General features: G+C 45.2%; 1 protein-coding gene across 9 annotated transcripts in view; it reads left to right on the forward strand.

Moving 5' to 3' along the window:
- The first annotated feature begins 16329 nt into the window (after window positions 1-16329).
- The window catches only part of COL16A1 (collagen type XVI alpha 1 chain), a 136295-nt gene continuing 132329 nt past the window's right edge, over window positions 16330-20295 (forward strand). For 6 of the 9 annotated variants that reach the window (XM_083751591.1, XM_083751594.1, XM_083751596.1 and 3 more), the window contains exon 1: window positions 16496-16875. The gene's annotated coding sequence lies outside the window, so the exon portion shown is untranslated. Of the gene's footprint in view, window positions 16876-20295 lie in introns of all 9 variants that reach the window. The other 3 variants (XM_083751592.1, XM_083751598.1, XM_083751599.1) reach the window with 3 other exon arrangements.

The following is a 20295-nucleotide window of genomic DNA, read 5'->3' on the forward strand; positions in this document are numbered from 1 at the left end:
TCAAGAGCTTGAAGGTGGTTGCCAGGTTAAACACCTGCCTAATCTTCTGCATTAGGCCTGATTCCTAACAGCTTCAAACCAAGGGGCACCTCTGGCACTGCATCAGAAGACATGGAGATGTGTTTAAAATTATTTCCCCTGTGTTATACTGCTCCCTCCCCAGTGCAATCCAGCTCTCCAAGTCGAAGTGTCTGCCCACAGCCACAACCATTTTTGTGGTCCTCATGTCAATTGTGGAATTTGTGTGTGTGTATGTACATAAAAGCAATACTTATGAGTGTGTTTCTCTCGGTAGGGCTGCCAGGTCTCAGGGTTTGACTGGAGTTTCAGCTTCCTTCTCAGCAGTTCTAAGGAAAGAAGCCAAATCTTTGGCTAAGGGGCCAGAACTGATGTACGAGGCATAGTTTGCCTGTGGAATTTGCTCCCACAAGAGGTAATGGTGGCCCCCAGCTAAAAGAGGGTGAGAAAAATCCATGGAGGACAGGACTCTCAATGGCTACCAGTCACGGCGGCTGGGTTGTTCCTACATTGTCAGAAGCATTGTGCCAATGGTGGGGATCGCAAGCCCTCTGCTACTCCTGTGAATTGGATCTCAGGGTCCAGTTCCATCTTGTGTCCTCAAATTGTGAAACTTGTTCCCTGTTACCGTACTTTGTTTTTAAGTAAACATACTGTATTGTTATGAGTTTGTAGGTACCAGATCCCGCTAAATGCCTGGGTCCAATAGGGGTTAGAACTGAATCAAGGCAAATGTTAAAACAGAAGCCAGGCTGGTTTCCTGACCAGGAAATCACTTGGAGTGATGAGTCATTAGGAAAATAAAAGGAAGGTGATAACCCTGTGCCAGGCAGCAAGTGAGGGGCGTGGCGTGGCGTGGCAGTTCCTCCTTCAGCTCAGTGTTTTAGGAGAACAAAAGCCAAAACTTTGGAGTTGGCTAGGATGTGACCTGGAGGGAAAAGGTTGCAGTCTGGTAAAGGCAGCAAGCTGGAAAGAGGGTCAGAGCTATGGCTGATGTCTTTCTGAATTTACAGCTGTAGCTATGGAAGAAGCAAGACCCTCTTGTGGTGCCATCTGAACGTGTGACCCAAGAGGTGCCCAAAGCTCACCTGCCATGTTGCAAAGGCTGTTGGGTCCCAACACTGGTGGAGGAAGAGGAGTGCGAGGGAGCGCACTGCCCCAGCAGCGTGATCCTGGTGAGGTGCCATCGTGGCTGCTCCCCCACCCACACTGGGTGCCACGCCCCCAGGATGCGCACCACACCCCTGCGGGTGGCATGCTATGCCCCGGGATGCGCGCCAACCCCGCCCCACCTGCTTTCTGCCCCCCGGTGCTGGAGCATGAAGCTCCGCCACTGGGTCCCAACTGCCTCCAGATGCATATCCTTACAATGTCCCCCAGGATGTACTTCTCATGATTTCTTAGGATCACCCTGGGAGCAAGGCTCTCTGGGGGGACTCCCTTGGGCACCCATCTCTCTGGGGTGTGTCAGATAGAGTCTGTAGATCCATGGGAGAACCCATGCTGAGCAAGCAGGTCTTAGGTTCATTCAATCCTTGGCATCTCCAAGTAGGGATGGGATACACCCCTGCCAGACCCCTGGAGAGCTGCTTCCAATTGGTGGAGACAATACTCATTGGAACATAGGAGGCCTCATTATGTTGGGTCAGACCATTGTGCCATCTAGCTCATTACTGTCCACACTGACTGGCAGTGGCTCTCCAGGGTTTCAGGCAGGAGACATTCTCAGCCCTGCATGGAGATGCAGCCAGGGATTGAACCTGTGTCCTTCTACATGCAAGGCAGATGCTGCAGTCCTTCTCCAGCTATATGGACCAAGGATCTGACACACTCCTGTGTTCTTTTTAAAACATGCTGCGTGACTGAGACAGATACTTGTTATCATACAGGGAATCTCACCGAAACACAATATTGGCTGCAGCTCCATGTCAAGAACACAGTCAAAATCCTGGGTCTGCTGCCACGTAAAGTGCGGAATAGCTCATTGCCTGGCTTTCCTTTTCCTCCCTCCTTCTCTTCCCCTCCCCCCATGCAAAAATATCTTTCTCTTCTTCAGCTGCTCCTCCTCGTCCATCATTCCTTGTGGCTTTCTCCCATCAGTTACTAATTATTCGTAACTGAAGCAGTTCTTTTGGGATCTTTTCCAATGGGCACCAGATGGAACGTTAACCCCCAAACCAGCACTGGCGAATCACACACAAATCTGCTTTTTAGTGGCATGGTGTGTGGGGTGGAGGGGGGGCAAAGGAGATAAATTAGGCTCCATAAATTGTTTTTAAATGACGCTCAGATATTCAATGACTGCATCTTTTGAAGTTTGCCTTCCTGCGCTGTGCTTGCGTTTTTGATATGGTTGGTTGGGTTTTAAAATTTAATTTTGAAAGGCATATCTGCCAATTCTGACTCTTCTTCCCCTCCCCCATTTTGTCTCTGTTTTGGAATGGGGGGGCGGTCATCTCTTCTCTCCATTTTGTCTATTTTTATCTTCTTGGTTGCAAAGAGTCAGAGGATTTTTTTTTTTTTGTCTTGGCTTATCTAGGGGGTGGGGAATCAAATGTAAAGCTTCAAAATTGATGTTTTCAGCTTGGCATTCAAATAGTTTTGTGTAAAGGGTTTGTAACTGAATTAGGCCAGCAGCCAAAGACTCCATTCCCATTTTTCATGAAAGAAAACAAACAACCCCCCAAGCTTCCCCAAAGAGATGTGTGTACAGACTGTTTCTGAAGATCAGTGAAAGCTCCTTTCCCCTTTCACTTCCCCCAATCCGCAATCTGACTGAGAAATCCTCTGAGCCTAAAATATAGGCAAGATTTCGTGTTTTGGAGATAAAAGATGCAATCTTTTACATAAGGCGAGTGTGCATATATGCTTTTTCTAGGGAAATTCCACAAGCAAAAAACAAGACAGACTAACCTATAATTTTGTTCTTTAGTGTTAGGTATATTATCTTAATACAAATCTTTTAAAATGTCTTAAATGCACAAGGAGAAGGGGACAGCAGAGGACGAGATGGTTGGATAGTGTTTTCGAGGTTACCAGCATGAGTTTGAGCAAACTGCGGGAGGCAGTGGAGGACAGAGGTGCCTGGCGTTCTCTGGTCCATGGGGTCACGAAGAGTCGGACACGACTAAACGACTAAACAACAACAACAATATTATCTTAATACAAATCTTCTTTTAAAATGTCTTAAATGTTATTATTTCAATAATGTACCCCCACTTATCTACATTACACTTTGCCACAGATGAGACATGGAGATGTATGGAGGCATCAACATCTGCCTTGCAGTTCGCTGTAGCAAAATTATGTAATTTACATAATTTACATTGTTGTTGCCTTACTCCACCCTATTGATTCAGAGGCAAAGGAAACCCAGTGCATATTGGGGGATGGGAGCGGGGAATCAATTATGTATTGTTTACACACTTAAAGCAACAACCATAGTGAATACTGATCATATTTGCTGGTTGATTTCCGTTCTGCACATGGGAGGAATAACCAAACAGTACCAGTTTCCATTCTGGGTTCCATTTTCCTTGGAATCGACTGAGATGACAGGTCCCTCCCCTAAGGAGACTACAACCCCTCTTTAGTTTTTTACAGGAAACAAGTGGGAGTAGGAGAAGAATTTGCAATCAGGGGCATTGTTAGGAGTGCTACAGGGATTGCCTTCCCCAGGTCTCTTATGCTGGGGCTCAAATTGTCTGCTTTTTTTTTTTTTTTAACTGCTTGCAGGACTTCTGAACAAAGAAGAGCCAGTAAGATCTCAGACATCCAACATCTTAATCTGCTCAGCGATCCGAATTTGCATCTGTACATATAAAGTAGGTAGTGCATATTTCATGCAATTTTGCACCATGAATCTATGTCTGAAAGTACCAAGCAGTGTCCCTCTTTACACACACTTAGGCTTATTTGCGGCAGGCAGTGGCGTAGCATTGGGGGGGGGGGCATAGTGGCAGTTCCCCCAGGTGCAAAATTGTTAGGAGCGCAAAATTTCAACACCCAATGCTGTCTCAATACAGCTGCACACTTCCATCACTGAGCTCCATTGAAAAACCAGGAAGTAACCTCTCCAGACAACAGAACCACTTTTCTTTCCTTATCTCTGCGGCTGTGATTTCCTGGGTGACATCACCACTGTTAGACAGTTGAGTGTGCATGTGTACTCTGTCCATTTCCTTCCCTCCAACCCATCTTCTGCAAAGCCCCAGGCACTGGCAACCCACACTATGCCACTGACAGGAGAGATCAGAGGATTGTGCCCAAGGCTTCACAGAAAGAGAAGAGCACTGTGACACTTAGGCTCCTTCTTGCTTTTTATGGGCTTCCCATGAGGGCAACTGGTTTGCCACTTTAAGAACAGGATTCTGGACCATATCAGTGTTAGGATATTTCCGTTCCACCTTAAAAGGGAGCAGGATGTTTGTGTCACAGCCTGCGTATTTCCTGTTCACAGGATGTTTCTGTTGTGTCTATGCTTTCGTTTCTCTCTCTGTGCCTGAGACATTGAAGCAGGCAGTCATGTTTTCTTTGTTCTGACCAAAGCTGAATAAAGTTGTAAATAATGCTCTCTTGCGTGCATCTTTCGCTGTGCAAATTCTGCTGATAGAGCGTGCACCAGCTCTGGAATGTGGCAAGCTATTTCTGGAGCTCGTGTCGCTAATTGAATGATACTGCGTGTCTACCAGAGGTCGATGGATCATCCGGGATCGACGTGGGGCCTTGATGACTGATGTCTCCCTGGCAGTATCCCAACAATCAGTCCTTAGTTTGATCCAGCAGCAACAAGGCTCTTCCCATGGAAAGGAGGGTTTTGAAGGAAGTCGGGATGGGGCTATCATGGAGATGTTCCAGGTATACAGGACAGCAGGGAGAAAGAATAGTGTTGTTTAAATAGATGCAGGAACTTCTGAATATTAATGCTTCCATGATCTGAAGCTGTGCCACCCCTTCACCACATAAAAGTGAGCTTGCAAGAGCAAATAACTGGAGAGCTGCTGTGATCTCTCACGTCCTGGTGACGTTTAGAAGAATCACTTAAACGTTCTTGGAAAGGTTCAGCTATGGAACCAAAGAATATCTTTATGAACTCACTCCTTGCAAATCGTGCCTTTGGATTTACTAAGCAAGTTGTAAAAGATTACAAACCTCACATAGTCCACTCTTACTATGGAATAACAACCTCATAAAATGCTCAATTTGGAACCATGCTAAGGAGGTGTCTTAGAAGTGGGAACACAGTCTCGCCTTGGATCCTCTGCAGGACTCCTGCCTCATCCCTCTGGGTTTGAAAATAATTGGTGTCAAATTTAAATACGAATCTGACATGTCCTTCTGAGCATGCAACCTTTGCCAACTCAGGAACTAACGTAGCTATTCTTAATAGCAACTTTTGAGGTGGAATAGAAGCGGCTTCACTGGTCTATATTAGCAGTTAATGGCTTGCCAATCTGCAGTTCATTTCCATCCCAGCAATTTCTGAGATGGAATAGTTGATGTCAATAGAGCATCGCTTTCTGGAACTTAGGAAAGAGCTGTGCAGATTGCATTGCATCAAAAGCAGCAGTGTCTTTTTATGCACCTGCACAATGACACAATTCAAATCTCAGCTCCCTAGGCACACTGCAGTCAGCTCTGGAGCAAATGAGTTTTCATCTGTAAGAAACAGTTTTATTGTCAACACTAGTCGGGGGGGGGGGGTTCCATTCCATCTGCATTTTAATGCAAACTTACCTAATCCATACTTCCTGGACCAATAAGCAAGCTGAAATGAAGCTTTTTCTAATTTTGCAATGCATTGCTTCAACCCCCAAAAGTGTGTCCCCCCAAAAGTAACCATTAGGGGAAATTTTACACAAAAATGTGTACATCAGTGAAAAAAATGCACAAAACATTCTTTCCGAAAGGAGAAATGCACAGGCAAAATGTTTCAGGATCTTCACACAGATTATTTTTAAGGAAAATATTGTGGAAATGTGGCAAAATTTTAGAGGTGGCAATATTAGAAGGGCATAGAAACTATGCTGAAAATAATAATGGTGGTGGTGATGGAAGGGAGATCCAGTATTCTTCATGAGGGCATGATGCCATTTTATCCTGAAGGAGACACCTCTGGCGCAGATGTTACTTTGCAGGGGGAGGGAAGGCACAGTGGCACCTGCTTTGGAGTTCCCCTCAAAGCCGAAGAGGCCAGCTGAGATGGCAATGAGAATGTCGCAAGCCTGGTCAGGCTCCCCCAAGATGGTGCCATCCCAAGTTGATGTTGGGACTACAGCTCACATCAAACCCAGAGAGATGGAACAATGGGTGAGGACTGCTGAGGCTGATTGGAGTTATAATCCAAAATATCCTTACACTGGCACAGCTTCAGGTTCAAGAGCATATATATATATATATATATATATATGTGTGTGTGTGAGGAGGAAATTTTCCATGTAAACTGTCCTCAAGCTTTTAAATACTTTAATACCAGCACTTTGTGTTGGGTCCAGAAGCTGTTGAGATGCCACTGTGGATGACAAGATGTGTGATGTCATATTTACCATTCCTCATCAATTAACTGGCTGACTGACCGAACCCAAAGGGTGCTCATCAATGGTTTCTCTTCATCCTGGAGAAGAGTGACTAGTGGGGTGCCACAGGGTTCTGTCTGGGGCCCGGTCTTATTTAACATCTTTATCAACGACTTGGATGATGGACTCAAGGGCATCCTGATCAAATTTGCAGATGACACCAAACTGGGAGGGGTGGCTAACACCCCAGAGGACAGGATCACACTTCAAAACGACCTTGACAGATTAGAGAACTGGGCCAAACAAGATGAATTTTAACAGGGAGAAATGTAAAGTATTGCACTTGGGCAAAAAAAATGAGAGGCACAAATACAAGATGGGTGACACCTGGCTTGAGAGCAGTACATGTGAAAAGGATCTAGGAGTCTTGGTTGACCACAAACTTGACATGAGCCAACAGTGTGACGCGGCAGCTAAAAAAGCCAATGCAATTCTGGGCTGCATCAATAGGAGTATAGCATCTAGATCAAGGGAAGTAATAGTGCCACTGTATTCTGCTCTGGTCAGACCTCACCTGGAGTACTGTGTCCAGTTCTGGGCACCACAGTTCAAGAAGGACACTGACAAACTGGAACATGTCCAGAGGAGGGCAACCAAAATGGTCAAAGGCCTGGAAACGATGCCTTATGAGGAACGGCTAAGGGAGCTGGGCATGTTTAGCCTGGAGAAGAGGAGGTTAAGGGGTGATATGATAGCCATGTTCAAATATATAAAAGGATGTCACATAGAGGAGGGAGAAAGGTTGTTTTCTGCTGCTCCAGAGAAGCAGACACGGAGCAATGGATCCAAACTACAAGAAAGAAGATTCCACCTAAACATTAGGAAGAACTTCCTGACAGTAAGAGCTGTTCAACAGTAGAATTTGCTGCCAAGGAGTGTGGTGGAGTCTCCTTCTTTGGAGGTCTTTAAGCAGAGGCTTGACAACCATATGTCAGGAGTGCTCTGATGGTGTTTCCTGCTTGGCAGGGGGTTGGACTCAATGGCCCTTGTGGTCTCTTCCAACTCTATGATTCTATGATTCTAACTTCGCTGCACTATTTTGGAACAACAGTAGTTTTCAAAGGTACCCCCATGACAGCAGTCTAGCTGGGAGGCCAGTCTTTTCCTCTTGGTCTTTTGCAGCTTAAGATTCTGGCCTGCCTCCTCCGCCCGAGCTGCACCCAAATAACCAAGAGGCACCTGTGACTCTTTTTGCAGTGTTATTCCACATGACGTGACCTGTGGACTGGTGAGAAGAAACACACACTGTGGTAGCTGTCTGACAGGTATGTGCATGCAAAATCTCACCTGCACAAGCACTGTCACTGGATCACGACACAACCCCCCCCCCATGTCAGTTCATGCAACATCATTGTTTTACAGCTCCCCTCCTGTTTGTCTCCAAAATACATAGCAGTGCTATGGGGGGAAAATAATTGCCCAATAAAAAAAGAATTATAAAAGTTGGGTGATATCTCATAGCCAGCAGCTCTAATTACCCCCCTAATTATCACTGTGTAACTAGCACTGGAATAAATCCCCTGTTGCAGAGTCTTTGGGGGTTGTCGGGAAAACAAATGGCCCACAGTTGCGCTTGAGCACTGGAGAGACTCTTCGGTAATCATTCTGACCACCCGCGACATCTCCTTCGCCATGTGCGGAGGAAACGATCAGGTGTTAATTAGATGCCTGCTTATTGAGATGCATGCATGCATATTTGTTAACCAAAAAGAAAAAAAAAGGAACCCTCCGGGAAAATAGATTTGTCACCATTAAGGAATGAATCTGTGCAGAAAAGAAGCAACTCTGAACTCTGACGGTCTGCCATCAAGCTAGAGAGCTTGCAGTGCCACTCGCAGTGCCTCCCTCCCCCGCTCTAATTCTGTGTTGTAGTGTGAGAGTACAAACTCAGGCAGACAATGACCAGCAGTTAAAATGGCCACAACTTTATTGGCTGCAGGCATAGATAGAACTTTGCCTGCAGGCATTGGGTGTAGATCCATTCCTGCTGCCTCCTGGAGGGCTGGAACCCCTTCAGGGTTGTGCTAAGGATTATGGCCTCCCCAAGACGTTGCTCTACCGAGGTGGCTGTCCTATGACCGCCATTGGAAGCCCTATGGCCCATCTGTCCCACTCTGACTTCTGGACAGAGACATCCACCAAGAGCCCTTTAACAGGGTACCCTGAAAACATAGCTGATCGAGGATAGGCTTATGCACCATTTCACAAGTCACATAAGGACTAAGATTCCACCCAATTCCTTAACTGCCTAAAGTTGTGACATTTTGCTCTGGGAAAGGCAAAACCTCTAGACTGGTCAATTCCTTTCTGGCTCCGAACACAGAGGATTTGGCGCGTGGGCAGGGCACCCTGTAAGAGGGATAGGGAATCCGTAGCAGATGTGTTGGAACTCCATTCCTATCATCCCCAGCCAGCATGGCCAATGGGAAGGGCCACAGCAGCTCAGTGATGGGGCATCTGCTTTGCAAGCAGGAAGTCCCGGGTTCAATTGCCAACATCTCCAGATAGGGCGGGAGAGCCTCTGCCAGTCAATGTGGGCAGTACTGAGCTAGATGGACCAGTGATCTGGCTCAATAAAATGCACAGCACAGCCCTGTGTCAAGGATGATGGTAGTTTTAATCCAGGAGCAACATCTGGAGGACCACAGGTTCCTTATTCCTGCAATACAGCTAATTAAATAATAATAAATGACCAAAGGAACCACATGCAATTATGTCAAAATGTTAATACACTGAAGAAAATTACATACTCTAATGCATTATATTAGGGGGAAGTTGCTTTCCAAAAAAAGTAGTATTAGTCATATATATTAGGAGAAATTTGCACTAAAATTTTGTCTTAATTTGTTTTTAATATTGTTTTTAATGTTGCAACCCACCCAGAGACCTTGGGGTTAAGGATGGGTAATAAATACATTAAGAAGAATAATGCTGATGAATTTTCAGGAGGGCTTTTAAAAAATGCAGAATGTGCAGAACTGAATTTAAGAGTGGAAAAACTGAGAGAAACCAGAATTAACTGATTTGTCTATCCTCACCTCTCTCACAAGGCTGCTCCTGAATCTGGATGCTACAACAAAAAAATGCCTCATCTTGGGTGCCCATGCACTGGGATCTGGTGATTTTGGGGAGGAAGGAGGATTACCACACAGTGAAAAGCCTCTGAAGCAGACTGAACTTCTCGGGCAGGTTGCTGTGGGAGGAGGTGATTCTGGGGATGCTCAGGCTGGCCCCAAGCCATGGAGAGACTTAAAGGTCAAAATCAGCAACTTGAATTAAGCCCAACAACAAATTGGCAACCTGTGAGGGCTGTAAAATAACTGAGGTTTTGGCAGCAATCTAATCTGGAAGTGACTGAAACATGACTGACTGAGGCCAGGTCTTGTTTCTCAAAAAAGAAAGGGGGGGAGCACTGGGGGCGCGGGGAGTGGAATGCCATACAATGGACAGATACCTTGGTGGTGGCCTCAATCCAACTACTTATGCATGCAGCTCATTCAAAGCTATTGATCCATCTTCCCCAGCTTTGGTTAATCTCAGTATATGCTTCTGGCATAGAAAGATGTCCCTGTCCAATCCCAGGAGACTTCTGGGATATGGTCCATTTCCTCATATATTGCACCCCTTGCAAAGTCTTTGTGCTTGAAATCACACCTTTGCCACCAGTGGAATCAATGTGCAAATCAGTAGCCCAAAAAGCTCTGGATGGCACCAAATTGGCAATGACTTCCTTAATGTTTTGGGTTGCATAACTTTACAGCCTGGGAGCACCTCCTGGGTGTCTGTTTAATGGGCTGCTGTTTCCTATGAAAATGTCAGCAGACCTGTAGAGCAAATAACTGCGGACCCTGCAAAAAAATAAAATAATCAAAGACTGTGTTGAAAAATAAGGCTCATTCCTACCATCCTGCCAGGTATGGAATAATTTGAGTGTGGAGGTGGTTTGAGTTCAGACCTCTCTACAGAGGTCTGAAAATCCAAGGCTAAGACAGCAGCTGCTCTCTGTCTGCCGAGGGAGGCCTCTTGCTAAGCGATTTTCCAGCCAGAACTGCCAGGGGTTGCAATCCTATTTCTTCCCTGCAGTTCCTGGAAAATCGCTTTCTGGGTCTATATAAATCTGTAGATGCCAGAGAACTTCTGAGGTTTTCAATTTTGCCTGAGTCAGCTCAGGATTGTAGTGGTGGTGGTGGTGTGTGTGTGTGTGTGTGTGTGTGTGTGTGTGATGTACAGTATATGAAAGATGTGCAGTTTTGCAAAACATTTCTCAAGGTTTGTCTTTGACTCAGGGCTTAGAAATGTCTCCAAGCCTTGCATTTCATTTTTCCATTCCTGGGGGAAACCCTTTGTGGGGACAGTTCTCTTCAACGCAGCCTAGGAGGTAAGACCCGGAGTGCAACTGACTGCAGGGGTTTGTGAAGAAAGCAAGAATCAAGGGAAAGAGTTGGTTGCAGAGTTTTGTTTTGGTTTTGCAAGCTGTTTTGGGGTGTTTTAAAAATACACACATATTTGCATCTCTTCCCTCCTCCCCTGGCCAACTTTGTACTCCATTTTCTTGGGTATGAAGCAAGAAGGTTCCAAATTTCAATCTGTGGAAGGGCCGTAGCTCAGTGGTGTAGCTAAGGTACCAGGGCTGCATATGCCACCCACCAAAGAATCCTGGGAAATGTAGTCTGTCCATCAAAGAGCTGCAATTCTCAGCACCCATAACAACCTACAGCTCCCAGGAATCTTTGGGTGGTCATGTGCTTTAGTGTAATGTGTACATAGCTTAGGTTAAATCCACAGCATGTCCAATAGGAGGAAGGAGAGGACACTTTCAGGCAACCTATTTATTGAGCATTCATCCTGATTTGTTTGCCTAGAGATTAGATGATGCATCAATGCAAGAGTTACCCTACAGTTTCTGGTGCATTCCCTGTTACTTTCCTTAAAACAAAATGTCTGATCTTTTGCGGAAGTGAGTTTGTTGCAGAAGACCTCCCAATCATCTATAACTGGGATATTTGAACTTGATGGTGTTCAGTTGAAATAGCCACAGTCTGGAAGCATCACCCCGAGAGATGTATTTCTGAGACCCTATAGCCTGTAAGAGTAGAAAGTAGAGTATACTGAGTTAAACTGGCCAACAGGCTGTTAAATACAAAGTGGTTTCCTATGTTCATTAGCCACAAAATAACAAATTTGATTGTGGTCCACAAACTTTTGCCATAATAAATTGGTTATTTTTCTGTATTTATATGTTGTTCTTGTATTTACCTGAAAAACCAATAAAAATTATTTGGCTAAAAAAGTTGTTACTTTTTTTTTAGATGCCGCAAGATTCTTTGTTGACATTCAACTGTGTTTCTTGGAAGCTGAGCAAGGTTGGTCCATTATGCATTTTTTCTTCGAGTTGTGTTTGCTGCAGAAGATAACACAGCCACCCCTCTAATAAGCTGTAATAAACTAAATGTCCAAGCGGTTGTGCAGTTAAGCCCAATTCGCAAACAGCCATGATCCACATCTGCATTATGCTACTTGAATGGGGAACGTGATGCACTATTAAGATAACTTTGGGTAATAATATGCTTGTGTTGTGCAACAACTACTTCTCTTATCCGCGTTGGGAAAATCACATATTTGCCTCTCTAGTTAAATATCCCAAACATGCAACTCAAACACTGGAGAAGGTGAAATATATCCGTAGAAATGTGGGGCCAGTTTCACATAACAACCTCGCCTGAAATTTGAGAAATTTCCCATCATTTCCAGCACTGTCTGTTCCAGCACTTTTAAAGTATTCAGCGCTTAGGAAATTGGCCTCTTTATAAAACCTCTCATTTGAAAGCTTGATAGCTGAAAGCCACATCCAGCTCTCTCTGCCTGGGTCCTGACAATGGGGGTTCTGTCTTGCTTCTGTCTCCTACGTCCAGGCTTCTATAGCACTTAACACACATTGTGTGATGCGTGAGCCAGGACTGCATTCAGCAACCTTCTCCATAACCAAGTTGGCTGGGGAGGTCTGTAAGGAAAATGTAGCATTAATGGCAGCTATTTTAGTCCCCAGAAAGTAGGCTGTAGTTTTTGGCTGCCCCAAAAGTCCTTGGCAAATTTCACTGTGGATTTTTCTCTCCTTCCCACTACTTATTAGTTTTCATACATTTTCTAGTTTGCTCTTTCTTTTTTTGCTTAAGGCAGGCAGCTGCCATTTTAGAACCTGAGGAAGAAAACCTGAATAAAGCTGCTGGTAAAGGGGTGACAGATACCTCGGGGAAGCCATAAGCAACCATGTTAGAACACAAGAAAATGTCCTGCCAAGATAGTTCTATTAAGTCCAGCATCTCATGATGACCAACCAGATGCCTTTGGGAAGCCCAGAAGCAACAGCACTTCCTCCCACTCAGTTCAGAGGCCTACCACCTCCGTGACTGGAGGCTGAGCATAGTCAGTGTGGCTAGCATTGTCAACCCCCTTTTAAAGCCATCCAACTGTGTGACCATTGCTACATCTAGTGGCAGACACTTCCACAGGTTACAGTAACTATGTCCCATGCAGACAAGTCCTTCTTTTTCTGTCTTGAATCTTGCACCTTTAAGCTTCTTTGGATGAATTCTAGAATGACAAGAGGGGAAGAGAAACAATGATCCATTTTCTCCATGCAATGTGTCATTTAATAATGCAATGATGGCTAAGTTCCCCTTTAATTGGCTCCCCCCCCCCAAAAAAAAAAAAACACACCACCAAAATAAAACTGAATAGCCCCAAAGCATAATGAAGAGGTAGAATAGCTCATTTTCTTGTACTGGGGACTTTCTTCTAACCTAACCTGGGATGGGCAATTGTGGCCCTCAAGATGTTGTTGGACACAAACTCCCAGCAGCCCCAGCAGCATTGCCTGTGGGCAGGGATGATGGGGGTTCTAGTCCACCAACATTTAGAAGGCCGCAGGTTCCCTCCCTGCTACCTAAACATTGTAAGTGGATTGTGGTAGCTACAGCGCCCAAGAGGGTTGAGGAGAACGAGAACCGTGGCAAGAAGCATGAGGTTTTGTTTTGTTTTGTTTTCATTTGTTTTTTCTGGGTCTCCATCCTGACAGAAATCACTCCTCTGAAGCTGCTATTTGGTGTGGTGGGGAAGCTGCCCTCAGTGCTTGCTGTGCTGCCTCTCTGTGCTTCAGTCCTGTTCCCAATTGGTCACTGATCCTGCCATACTTGCAGCTGCCATTTTAAAGGTGGCATTTCACAAACCAAGCCTCTTGACCTGAGGCTGCTTTTTGCATGAAAGGCTAGAGGGGAGAACCTACCTGCAGCCTGTATTTTCACACTGCAGATGTCAGGCATTAACCACAGTACCTTCTGCACACAGGATGCATTATTCTTTGTTCATTTATATCCTGCCTTTCCTCCAGGGAAGTCAGAATGGCATACAAGATTCTCCCTCATCTTATCCTCGCAACAACCCTGTGAGGTAAGTTAGACTGAGGGGCAGTGGGTTGTAGTTAACTAAGTTCTACTCTCAGTACACCCACTGGAATGAATGAACCTAAATTAGGCCACCTTCACAGCTCTGGGAAGGAAATAAGCCAGCTAGACATCTGAAGGGATTCACGCTCCCTCACATCCATTCCCAACCTCTCTCTCTGCTTCCCCCTTTGTAATGCCTCAGACTTTCCATCAAGAGCAAATGCAGGGCTAATTTCTTTCGGCTCCAGAAATGAGCACTGCTCTGTTAATGTAAGTAACCAAACCACAGTCTGGAAGACAAACTGTACAACAAGGCACTGTGGCTTGGCAGGGAGAGGCCCCATTCAGGGATTTGCTTCTATGGGAATACAGCTTCTGCAGACTCTTTAAGCAGCATTTCACAAATGAAAATGGGGGCCTGCTTGCAAAAACCCCTGCACTTGTTATTTAGACTCGTAATCTGGGGAACTGGGTTCGTGTCTCCGCTCCTCCACATGCAGCTGCTGGGTGACCTTGGGCCAGTCACACTTCTCTGAAGTCTCTCAGCCCCACTCACCTCACAGAATGTTTGTTGTGGGGGAGGAAGGGAAAGGAGACTGTTAGCCGCTTTGAGACTCCTTCGGGTAGTGATAAAGTGGTGCATCAAATCCAAACTACTCCTCCTCCTCCTCCTCCTCCTCCTCCTCCTCTTCTTCTTCTTCTTCTTCTTCTTCTTCTTCTTCTTCTTCCTCTTCTTCTTCTTCTTTACTGAATTACTTAGATATTAATAATCCACGTTTTCATGACATCTATCATTGAGGCTTACAGCAAATGAAATATAACAAAATCAGGGATAGCTCAGCTGGTAGAGCATGCAACTCAGCATTGTGGGTTTGAGCTGTGTGATGGGCAAGAAATTCCTGCATTGCAGGGGGTTGGACTAGACTACAATTCTATGATAACATCAGTAAAACATCTTCATTTAAAACTTCAGTAGATACTGATGGGTTAAAAAGAGGATTTCATATTGTGAAGACCTGCATAAATAGTGCAGCATTCAAAAGACGTCTGGAAGAAGTCAGAAGCCGTTCCTGCCAAACCTCTACAGGCAAGGGGTTCCACAGGTCAGGACCTGCAACTCTATAAAGGTTTGGTTCCTGGTAGAGGCAAACCAGACATCCAGGGTGTGGGGAACCACTGGAAGGGCCTCAATGGAGGATCCCATGCTAAGGGCCACAGTTTGATCCTCCTTCCCCACTGCACCCCATTGATGTATGTCAGGCTTTGCCAACTTGGTGCCCTCCAGATGTTTTTGACTACAGCTCCCAATATGCTCATGGGAGCTGTAGTCAAAAACATGGGAGTTGGTGGTCTGATGGGCGTTGTGGTCCAAAAATATCCGGGGAGTGACAGGCTGGTAAAAGCAGGGCTCAGTGCTGTGCTGGTTAACCCTGCAATAACTTGTTCACTGTTGAGTTCAAAGCCAAGAAGTTGATTAGCGAAAAGAACATATATTTCAACAGCAGAATTGTCCTCCAGTAGTTTATGGGCAGCTTAAAATAGCAGCAGCAAAGAAATTCAATTATGTTTGCATGTTAATGAGAAACTACCTAATTTGCACTTATTGAACCAATACATGAACCAAAACACAAGCTATCCCTTGGAATTCGCACATCTCTGAACTTTGCGATGCAGTTCTCCAATGAAACAACATATTTAAAAATGCATGTATTAGGGCAAAGTGTGTGTGGGGAAATGCACACATTACTGAAAATAAGATACAAAACTGCATTGTATTATAGGAAATTGTTTGCAAAAATGTACAATGGTTATGCTTTGCCTCCATGGTCAGAGGCGGCAATGCTTCTGAATACCACTTGCTGGAAACCACAGCAGGTAGGCAGAAGGCTCTTGTGGTCAGATCCTGCTTGCCTTTTTTTCCTACGAGCATCAGGCTGGCCACTCTGAGAATGGGATGCTGAGCTAGATGGGCCATTGGCCAACAGGTTCTCTTATATTCTTATGGTCCCCAGAAATATTTGGGGGAAGCCATGGCTGTTTAAAGTGGCATGATACTGCTTGAAAAGTACAATGTGGATAAGGCCTCAGCCTCAGGCAGCTTCCCGTGTTCCCATGACAATGGCATCCGAACGGGTTGTCAGCTTGGCTTCCACCTGCAGCAACTCCTTGGCCCTGAACAATCTCATTAAGACGTGTCAAACATTAGGAAGGCAGAGAGAGAGAGAGAGAGAGAGAGAGAGAGAGAGAGAGAGAGCACTATATAGAGAGCAGAGCAGCCGATGAGGTGGCTGTGGCTTTCGTTGCCTGTAGGCCTTTGTTCCTGTCCCAGCTGGGCTTGATTAAGCTCTCTTGGCATTCCGGCACGTTTAATAGCTCTTTGCTTCCAGCGCAGGGGCCTGGCAGAGAACGAGCGTTTCGTCACAGAGGCAGCCTCAAGCGCTTAAGGCAGTTGGGGGGGGGGCAGGGCGGGGGGAGAACCTTCAATTTTCCAACTCAGGAGGGAGAGTCTAAAAGAAGAGCTATCTGGGTTCTGAGCTGTCAAAAACTCTGTAAGGACCCTATCGAGCTTGCTCTGCAACAGAGGCTGGGATCTGCTCTCCTAGTTGCCTCTGCTCCACCGATTCTCCGCTCTTTCTGTCTTGCACACCAGCCAAAAATAAAGGGGGGGGGGAGTTGCAAACAACTGAAAAGTTGGAGAGGAGGCTTGCCAGATCTGATGGTGACGTGGGCTGCAAGCTCCCTGCTAGTTTGCTTGCTTGCTGGGGACACGATTGCTCTCCAACGCTCCTCTTCCCCCACTGCTTAGGAATATGGCCAGTTGTGTGTAGCACCTCCGACAGGTAAGAGAACCAATCCCTCCCAGTTTGATTCAGAACTCTCTCGCTCTCTTTCGAACATCTGTTTCCAGGGCCGCGAGAACTTTTTGATTTGCTCCTGGGTGACTTTGCTTGCTGAAGCAAGGATGCTGTTTGAGGCAAAGCAGTGGGGAGGAGGGGGTGTTGGCTGGAAGGCAAGTTTTCAGGTACGGTTTTCAAGCCACCTAAGCCACGGAAGGTGATTAGCTAAGCTGCTGCAAGTTTGCCATACCACCGTGGATCTCATGCTTTATCACCATGGTTGACTCCTGGATGAAATCCTTCCAGAACCCAGCTAGAAAGCAGCTCTCAGAGTTATCTTAAATTTGCTTAGCTTTAGGGCTCTGTGTTGTTGGGTGTGGGTCTGTATAGTGTAAGCTTAGGGAGGTGCGGAGGAGCAAAGACAGAGGCTTTGTAATGCATCATGTACCTTTCTATAAACACCTCCAGATGTGCTTTATGTGCAATAAATCCTGTTTTAAGGGGGGCAATGAGAGGAATCCTTGCCTCTTAGGAGAAGCTTCTTTTCAAGCAAAAAGCATGACTGTATCCTTCTGGAAACAGGGCACCTTTAACAGGAGGTGAAGAAAAGGAGTAATTTTTGGAAGGGGATTTAGCACAAGCTTTCTGTACACACACCTGCGAGGAAATTGTAACGTGGGCTATGTGAGGCCCCCTTTTTATTATTTATCTAACTTGCAGAATTTACACAGGAGTGTGAATTCCCTCCCTCCCCCTTTCATTTGACACATCAATCAACCTGGGATCAAAGGAGGATCATAAATGCACATCTCCAGATGGTGCGTTGCAAGTTTTCCCCTCCATTTAAAACTTAATCACTTTGGAGATTCCCACCCCCTGCTTCAAGGCAGATCAGCTAAAATGAACCAGGATTATTATTATTATTATTATTATTATTATTATTATTATTATTATTATTTTGCCAGTTTGTGGAGCTGCTCACTGTAGGATGTGGCCTGGCATAGGGTGGAGGAGAATTTTGTTTGGGCCAGGTCTTTAAGCAAATTCATAGAACAATTGAATGGTGGATTGGAAGGGACCTAAAGGGTCATCTAGATGAATGCCCTGCAAATTGACCTAACCCACACCTTCCAAACATGGCTTGGGACATAGTCATCCTTCTGATTTCAGAATTCTCAGGATTTTTGTGATCTTGGCTCAAAAAGCACCAAATTGCATACAAATGTGCATATTTTAGAACAAATTACATATAGGAATACATAAATATGCATTTGAAAACTTGCTTAAATACCAGTTTCTGTAGAGATTTTATACAGAAAAACAGATTAATGAGGAAACAGAACAGGATAGACATTAATGAGAACTGGTCAAATTGGCACAAAGTGTAAATAGAGGGATTTGCCCCTCCTTTTGCCCCTCCATAGTTCCTCATGCCATCCAGTGCAAACACCCCTGCAGAGATTAACTTGATGACTGCATAGGTAGAGTCAGGTCCCCCAAATTATTTAAAGCAATGTATACTATGAAGGGGCCAAGATACCTGCATAACTTCCTGTGTTTCATTTATGCAGCACATAAATGTGCATCTGAATTTGGCTCACCATGCTTGAAGTTCTCCTAAATGTGTAGGGACATTGCAGAGCTTACCATGGACTGCTGTTTGTGAATGCTTTGCAGTGTCCTATTTCCACCCCCGTCCCTTTCAGTTTTGGAGCTAACTGTGGCTAGCATTCTGTCTGCACTGGTGTTTTAGTTACCCAATAATTAGCCCAAACCCAAGCATGTAAAGCTGGTTCTTTTAATCACAGTTGCAAAATGTGGCTTGGCATCGGCTACGGTTCATGGAAAGACTGGGGTGGATGTCCTTCTAACAACACAGTTAGCTTTAAAACTAGAAGGGAACAGTGAGTCACTGCACAGGTAGCCAAGGTAGGAGGGATGACGACGAGTGTGCCAGCTGGTGGGGCACCCCACTTCCCTACTCACAGGGGGAGCCTGGGCAGCGCTAAGTGGGAAAGTGCTGGCAGAGGTGGTGGAAACCTCTGCCTTGGAGAGATTCCAAAAATCTTTCAACTGCTGGGGCAATTGATTTGGGCTATAACCCATGCATTTTAAAAGAGCTTTGCTGGCCTCTGCTTCTGAGTCCCATTCAAAGTGCTGGTAATTGCTTTCAAAGCCTTAAAGGGCTTAGAGCTCAGGGGGCCTGACAGAATGCTTTCTCCCGTGTTGATCTGACTGTGCCCTCTTAGGCCACTCACTATTTTCGTCAAGTGCTGCCTTGGTCAGGTGTGAGGTGAAGCAGGTGGCAAATGAGGAAGGCGGCATCTATGCCTGTAGCACCCTGCCTGTAGCCTGATCTCTAGGATGCTGATGGCCTCCGTGTGGTTTTCCTTTTGACATCAGGCAGAGCACACTTTTGGTTTCCCAGGCCTTTTAAATTGCTGCAGTGTCTCTTCTGTGGATTGAACTCTTACTTATTGTTTTTATCTACATGCAGGTTCTGAGTTTTTTAGAAATTTATTCTTTCTTTTTAAAAAGTGTTGCATAGTGCATATGGTAGGATACAATAACAACACAAACAGGACATGACATAACAGTGCACATCAAAGAAGTGTCAGGCATCACGCCCAGAGGGTCGCATCCAGAGATAAAGAGCAGCTTGAGAATCTGTAGGAACAATTTAATCAAGAAGGTGTCTAGGTAATAGGTCCAGCCAAAAGGGGTTTGTTTGTTTTGTTTTGTTTTTTAGTAGTTGGTGGTATTATAAGGTCTCCCTGCCTGGCTAAATGACACAAATGGGGATTCCAAGTGCCTGAAGATTAATTTATCACATTTACTTTCAGCCCTCAAAACACATTGCTGTTGGGTCAATTTTTTTCTGGCCACATTATGGTGCACCATCCTTGAATAGTGAAGCATGTTGAGTTGTTTCCATTGATGGGCAATTTCCATTCTAGCTGTCGCTAAGAGACAAATGATAAGGCATATCAAGCCATTCATTGGGGGGGAAATGATAGGAGAACCAGTCCTGGATCTAGAAACACAAGCTGATTAACAGTAGTAATTACTTGGACTACTCTAGACCAAAATCCCTGCACCACTGAACACATCTACCACTTGTAGGACATTGTTCCTATCCGATTGCACCATGGCTCATGGGACTTAGCTTCACAGTTTGAGTGTGGCCTCCCTCAGCCTTACTGACACTGGCTTCATCACTAGTTTTAACCAAATAATTTTACTCTCTCTCTCTTTTATTTACATTTGTATTAGGGGACTCATAAAGTGAATTTTATGTAGGGCAGTAAATAAATGCTTTCAATAAATAAATATAAATAAAATGTCTCAACAGTTCACTCCTGGGCAGGCCCTTCATAAATCTCCAATTTCCCTGTGTTATTCAGAATGGCTTGTTTCCCTGGG

This window comes from Podarcis gaigeae (assembly GCF_964106915.1).
Source record: "Podarcis gaigeae genome assembly, chromosome: 8".
In the NCBI taxonomy this organism is placed as follows: Eukaryota; Metazoa; Chordata; class Lepidosauria; order Squamata; family Lacertidae; genus Podarcis; species Podarcis gaigeae.